Source organism: Psammomys obesus, unplaced genomic scaffold (genome assembly GCF_907164565.1).
Source record: "Psammomys obesus unplaced genomic scaffold, mPsaObe1.curated_primary_1811, whole genome shotgun sequence".
Lineage (NCBI taxonomy): Eukaryota > Metazoa > Chordata > Mammalia > Rodentia > Muridae > Psammomys > Psammomys obesus.
Window position 1 is genome coordinate 16,099,640 of NW_026596085.1, and position 5,990 is coordinate 16,105,629.

A 5,990-nucleotide genomic window follows, 5' to 3' on the forward strand; every position below is an offset into this window, starting at 1 on the left:
GCTGCCTGCGGGGTGGACATGACAGAGCAGGCTGCTGGCGGCTCTTGTGGAAGCCACAGAGCCATCAAGGGGAGATCGCTGGGGACAGCCACAGCAATCCATCAGTGAGGGGGGGACCTCACTGCTCCCAGCCTGTGGTCTGAATCGGACGAGGCCGTGATCCAGTCTTTCCTCTGGCTCTGCCTGCGTGGCCTCTACTGGACATCAGCCCTTGAGCCCAAGGGCAACATCCTCCCAGCACCTAAGCTGCAGGGCCTCGTTCCTCTCTGCTTCCCTTCCTTCTGGCTGCTTCCAGCTGGAAGAAATCCTCACAGGGCCGCCAGCTCCAGCTACCACGGATCTATACATGCAAGTTCTTTGTAAAGCCCAGCTCAAAGCTTCAGAGACGCTGCTCTCAGAAAACCCCAGTGCTGGGCAGCACTGACATGGAATTCACAGCCAAAACAAGGCCTGGGGATGCCCAGTCTTTTGAACCCTATGACCTGATGCCATCTGTGAAGTTCACACCCAAGAACTACACAATCACGTCACAAAAAAGAGGAGGGTAACAGCCTCGGAGTGACCAGTGGTGCCCAGAGAAAGCCAGTTACCATGCCCTTCCTTCATGCCCACCGCTCAGCCCTCTGCCTCAGCTGCTGCGCTCTGGAAACCCTGGTTTGAGTAAAAAAGAAAAAGAAAAAAAAAATGAAATATTGGGCTGCTTAGTTGAAGTGTTTGCTTTGCTCCAGCCCCAGAACCTGTGTCGTTGTTGTTGTTGTTTTTAAATCCAGGCCTAGCAGCACACATTTGTAATCCCAGTCCAGGGAAGTAGAGGGAGGTGGGTCCCTGGGCTCACTGCAGGCCTAGCCTACCTGATAAGCTGCTGTCTAAAGTATCAAGACAGAAAGTGCCTGAGGAGTGACATGGACCTATGTACACACACACACACACACACACACACACACACACACACAGCCTAGGAGAACCAAGTTTGCTCTTCTGCCTGTCTTCTCCGTAACCTACGCTCAGGATCTGGAACCTGACTCAACAACTGTGTTGACTTTCAGCTGCCACGTGCATTCTGGGAAGAAGCCTGTTCCCACCCCCAGGTGAGAGCCAGGATGGGCAGGTCAGCCTTAGAGCCTTGTGTGATACCGCATGACTCCATGAACTTCCTGCTGCATAACAGAGAAGTGAAAAATTAGGGGGGGGGGAGGGCATGGGAATGGGAAGAAGCTCCTCCCCCACTGAGGCTGGCTGAAGCTTCTCACTATCTGAAGATCAGGTTTGCCAACATAGCCGGTGCCCCTTTCACACAGAGAGACTTCAGATTGTAATGCTAAAGTGACAGTGAGTTGGGCTCAAAGCCTGTGCGTGTGGCCTGGAATGTTCCCTTAGTTCTTTCCACGGGGGACCTGCGGTTTCTGGGAATCTCACTAACAAAGAGATCAACTTCATTCTCGGTGAAAACAACTCTCAGCAACCTGGGTGACCCTCTTGACCCAGGGCTTCATCTTATCAACAGTAAACCTATCTACTGCACTTCAGAACCCCTCTCCCCCCCGGAGCCAGAGACAGGGAGACAGACAGAAAGAATTTAGAAACCTTCGGAGGTAGAACTTCAGAAGCCACTAGATCATTTACACAACTACCGGAAAGACAGTTAAGGCCAACTCACCCTTTCTCGCTTCCCCTTCCTGGCAAACACCCACACCTGGAGTACAATAGTGTGTTCTTTTTCCCCCCAAATCCCTCATCATTCCATCATCATTACTATTATACGGTTATTAACATTTGGTGATCCTGGCTCAGTCATGAAGTGCTGATTGCGTATCCCCTTTGACAGGATAAAAATGCCCGTTTTCTCCAGTTCCCACCAGTCCTGACATCTCAGAGTCTAATTCACTCATTTTGAGGTACTGGCCACTGTCATAGGCATTTGGGGTTTGGGGCCTTGCAGGAGCTGTGCCCTCGCCTGGGAGTTTCCAATGAGGCCATGGGATATATGGCTCTCCACCACCAAGCACCATCCTGAGGTTTACTGTAACCTAGCCCTTGGTGGAAAGCCCAGACACAGGGGAGTGGCCATGTTAGCTCCACCCACCTCTGTTCCCAGCACAAGTCTGGTGAACAAAGCCACCTGCAGCTCTGTGGCATAGAGCTACACTGTGACCCAAGGGCAGCTTGCCAGAGCTGGGGATTGAGTGGGCAGAGCTGCAGGGAGGAGCATCACAGACCACCTGACCCTGGAGCCCACCTCAGGCAACCCTAGTGTCACTGAGATCTTGATCCCCTACAGAGCCATCTAAGGTAGCTATCATGAAGTCCACTCCACATCTGAGGACCTTGAGCTGAAGCCAAGAGACTGGAGGGGCCCACAGCTCAGGCGCAGGGGTGGTTTACACATACTGACTAACTCAGTGGCTCTGGGCCACTGACTTGGAGCCCTTCAAGGCCAACAGACCCTCAGAGTCAGCCTGGAAGCCTTTCCAGTCCTTCCCCAAGCACAGGACAAGAACCAGACCAGGAGGTGGCAAGAGAATGGATGGACAGACAGGGTGGCCACCACTGGCTGCCTGCATCCCTGACTCATCCTGGCTTCCGCTTCTCACCACCCATCCATTCCACTTCCCGTGCAGGCAAAGCTGGGGGGCGGAGCCGCACTAATGGATTTCTGTCATGCCTCTAACTGGGGTTGCTACTTAAGTAAATCAGCAAATTACGCCAACTGCACAGTTCCATTTGCTTCCGCAGTGGTGAGTCCCTGGGGACCGGGTGTGCAGGAAGCTCTCAGCTCCCCTCAGAGGTTCCCACAGGCGGGCAAGGAGAGCTGAGAAGCAGTCTCCAGGGATTACGACAGGGCATGAAGTATCATCGTCCTCCGTGTCCAAGGCCAGGCAGCAGGAGACAGCTGTGCTTCCCAGGGTGACAGGTTCATATATCTGTTCCCTTCAAGGAGATGGGTGTCAGAGGAAGCACCGCCTCCCCGAGATGAAGGTCTAGCCATGAGTACATCTGTCCGGGTGGTCAATGGCATTTGGCAGTTCACCAGCTGTCTGTGACCTACACAGACTCTAAGCATTTCTCTTCCCTTTTGACATCAGAGGGAAATGGTTTGGCTTGCCTACGCAATAAGACAAGTCAGCAATGGGGATGACTGAAAAACTTGGAGGACAGATACTCTTGGCACTCCTGCGATGGCCTGGAGGTACATTCTGAACAATTATGCCACCTTGTCTCTCAGCGGGTTGGTGGGCAGGTGAATTGGGGGATATGGAGGAGGAGGGGCGAGTGGGTGGATGGATAGATAGGTGAATGGGTGGGTGGATGGACGGACAGATGGATGGATGCATGCATGCATGGGCAGATGGATGAGTGAGTGAGTATTTGGGTAGGTGAATGAGTAGGTGGATGGATGGATGGACAGATGGGTACTGAATGGATGGGTGGGTAGATAGTGAGAGGGAAGATGGGTGGGAGGATTGGTGGGTGGGGAAAGAGTAAATGAGTGGGTGAGTGGGTGGCTGATTAAATAGGTAGGCTGGGTACGGAAGCAGATGTGAGTGGTTGAAAGGGTGTATAGTAGATTTTACATGCATGCTGACATGGGTAGGGAGGTAAATGGGTAGATGAATGGAGAGATGGGTGGAGGGATCCATTTCTCAGTCAGTCCATCCTGAGATAGCACTGATTGTCTCCTTCACATCAAAAAGCTCTCCATCTTTCTGGATCTTTCCTGCCCTCCAACCATTCCTGCCAGGGGATGGCTTCCAGACTTACTTCCTACAGCCATCTTTACTGCGAGCCTCCTTCAGTCCTCCCTGTTCTTTTGCAAACAGAAAGGATGGAGGTCGAAATAAGGCTCTTCAATGGCCTGGTCATCACTTCCACGAAGCCCCCCTCCTCCGTCTGAGGGCTATGGCTCCCCGTTTCAAGCTTCCAGTCCCACAACCCAGAACATCTCACCAACCAGAAGCCCATGGTAAAGGCATTCTTATATAGTACCACCTTCCCACCCCCTAACTGCACACAGAGAAGTGAGTGTGCCCCTCACCCACCCACTGCGGCCCCTGCCCCTACCCACAGCAGAGAAGCTGTGGTAGCCTACATCCAGGGAGCCTCTGGTGCCCAGACAGTTTCCTGACCCCTGGGGCAGGGATGATGTTCCACAAGCAGACGTGGAACACATCATCTAAGCCAGGTCACACCGTCACCCTGTGGAGCAATGAATGTTATACGCAGGAAGCCAGAATAGGCAGCCATTGGAAGGTCCCAGCTGGCGACAGCTCAGAGTCAGTGGATGACTTCGCTAGCTGATTAGGCACAGTGTGGCTGACAAGTCCGAATGCCTTTTCTTTTCCCCTGACTTCCTCAGGCCAGAGACAACCAAGGCCTTGGTCAGACTGTCGAAATGTGTGTTAAGCTGAGAGCCCATGATCATTGAAGCTGGACTCTGCTAGAAGCCCAAGCCTTGGCCTATTTTGCTGCAGTCCCCAGGAGATGACAAGAGCAGTTTAGTGACCTGCAGAGGCCATGCCCTTCATGGGACAGAGTAGAAGGCTAAGCCTCAGAGAAGGCATGCAGCTGTTGAAGGTTACCCTGGGAAACGGTGGAACCCTGGCCTCTTGCTCAGACAGTGCCCTGACAACAGTGACTGTCACTGTTCTATTGCCATGACCTAGGCAACTCTTAGGAAGAAAAACATTTAGCTGGAGCTGGCTGTTCAGCCCATTATCGTCATGGCAGGGAACATGGCAGCATATGGGCAGGCACGGTGCTGGAGAAGGAGCTGAGAGTTCTACACCATGATCCACGGACAGCAGGGAGAGGTGCTGGGCCTCATAGGCGCTTTTGAAACCTCAAAGCCCACCCCCAGTGACACACAGTGATTTGAAGGACACTATATGCCTTACAATAGAAGACGGTCCAGGTGGCCTTGCAGGGTGCATTAGGATGCTAATCCTCAACCCTTGACCTCAAATCCTGCCCCTACCCCTGGCTTTTCGGAACTGGTAGACACACCCTACCATGTTGGCATGGTGACACTCAGCTGTCCACCCAGAAGTTGTTCCCAATCCAGTTGACTTAAGATGCTGGCATTTGCTAGCTGTGGGCTTTTCAATGGGTAAAGGGACCGAGAACCCTCAATCAGGAGAAAAGATGAGGGTGGTGTGCGTTTTTATTCCTTTTCTTTTCAGGTGCATGGAGTCCAAAAGCATCCACACAGAGCTTTCAGGGGCAGTCTGGCTGGGGTGCACAGAATTCCGGTGGTCCCCTGTGGGAGCCTGCTGTCTAGGTCCTGACATTAATCTCTCTCCAAAGAGGGTTACCATTCTTTATGGCCAACCTGTCCCATCCCGTCCCACAGGCAGCACCGCCTCCTCACAGCATGATCTGTTACAGTCAACAGGAGGCATGCACGTTTCTACCCCATCAGTGCTGGTCCCAGAGTGGCGCATTGCGCCCGGCAGGGTTTTAGTGGGCTCTCAACACAATGACAATCAGGAAAATGCCCGCTTACTGTTTTTTTTTTTTTCTCCCCTGCCCATTCCCCGTCTCAAAGAACACAGCAGAGGGGGGTGAGATGGAGAGACGGTGTAATGATCTCTGATTGCATTTTTAGTGCGTCGTTGACAGTTCTGTGTTTAAACGCTTGCCAATGTCTGGGAGATTCGAGTTAGCAGACAGCTTGGCTTAGCGTGGCCCACAGTCTAGGAGAACACCAGAAAAAAATAAAATACAAAGCTAGCTCTGAGAGTCGGCAGCAAGCTGCCAGCGATCAAGTCATGGGGCCATGCACGCAGCACTGACTGTGTGGGCCAGTGGTGTAAGGAGAGGGGTTACCATGTGTGACCCGAACAGGCAGGAGAAGGGCAGGTGGGGCACAGGCTGCTGGGCCTGAATCCCCGTAGTCAGGCACCAAGAGTAGCAATGCATATTTAACGCATCTTGACACCCTTTGCAAGCCAGAACCATAGTCCCCGATATGCAAAGAAAGCCAACACAGCAGG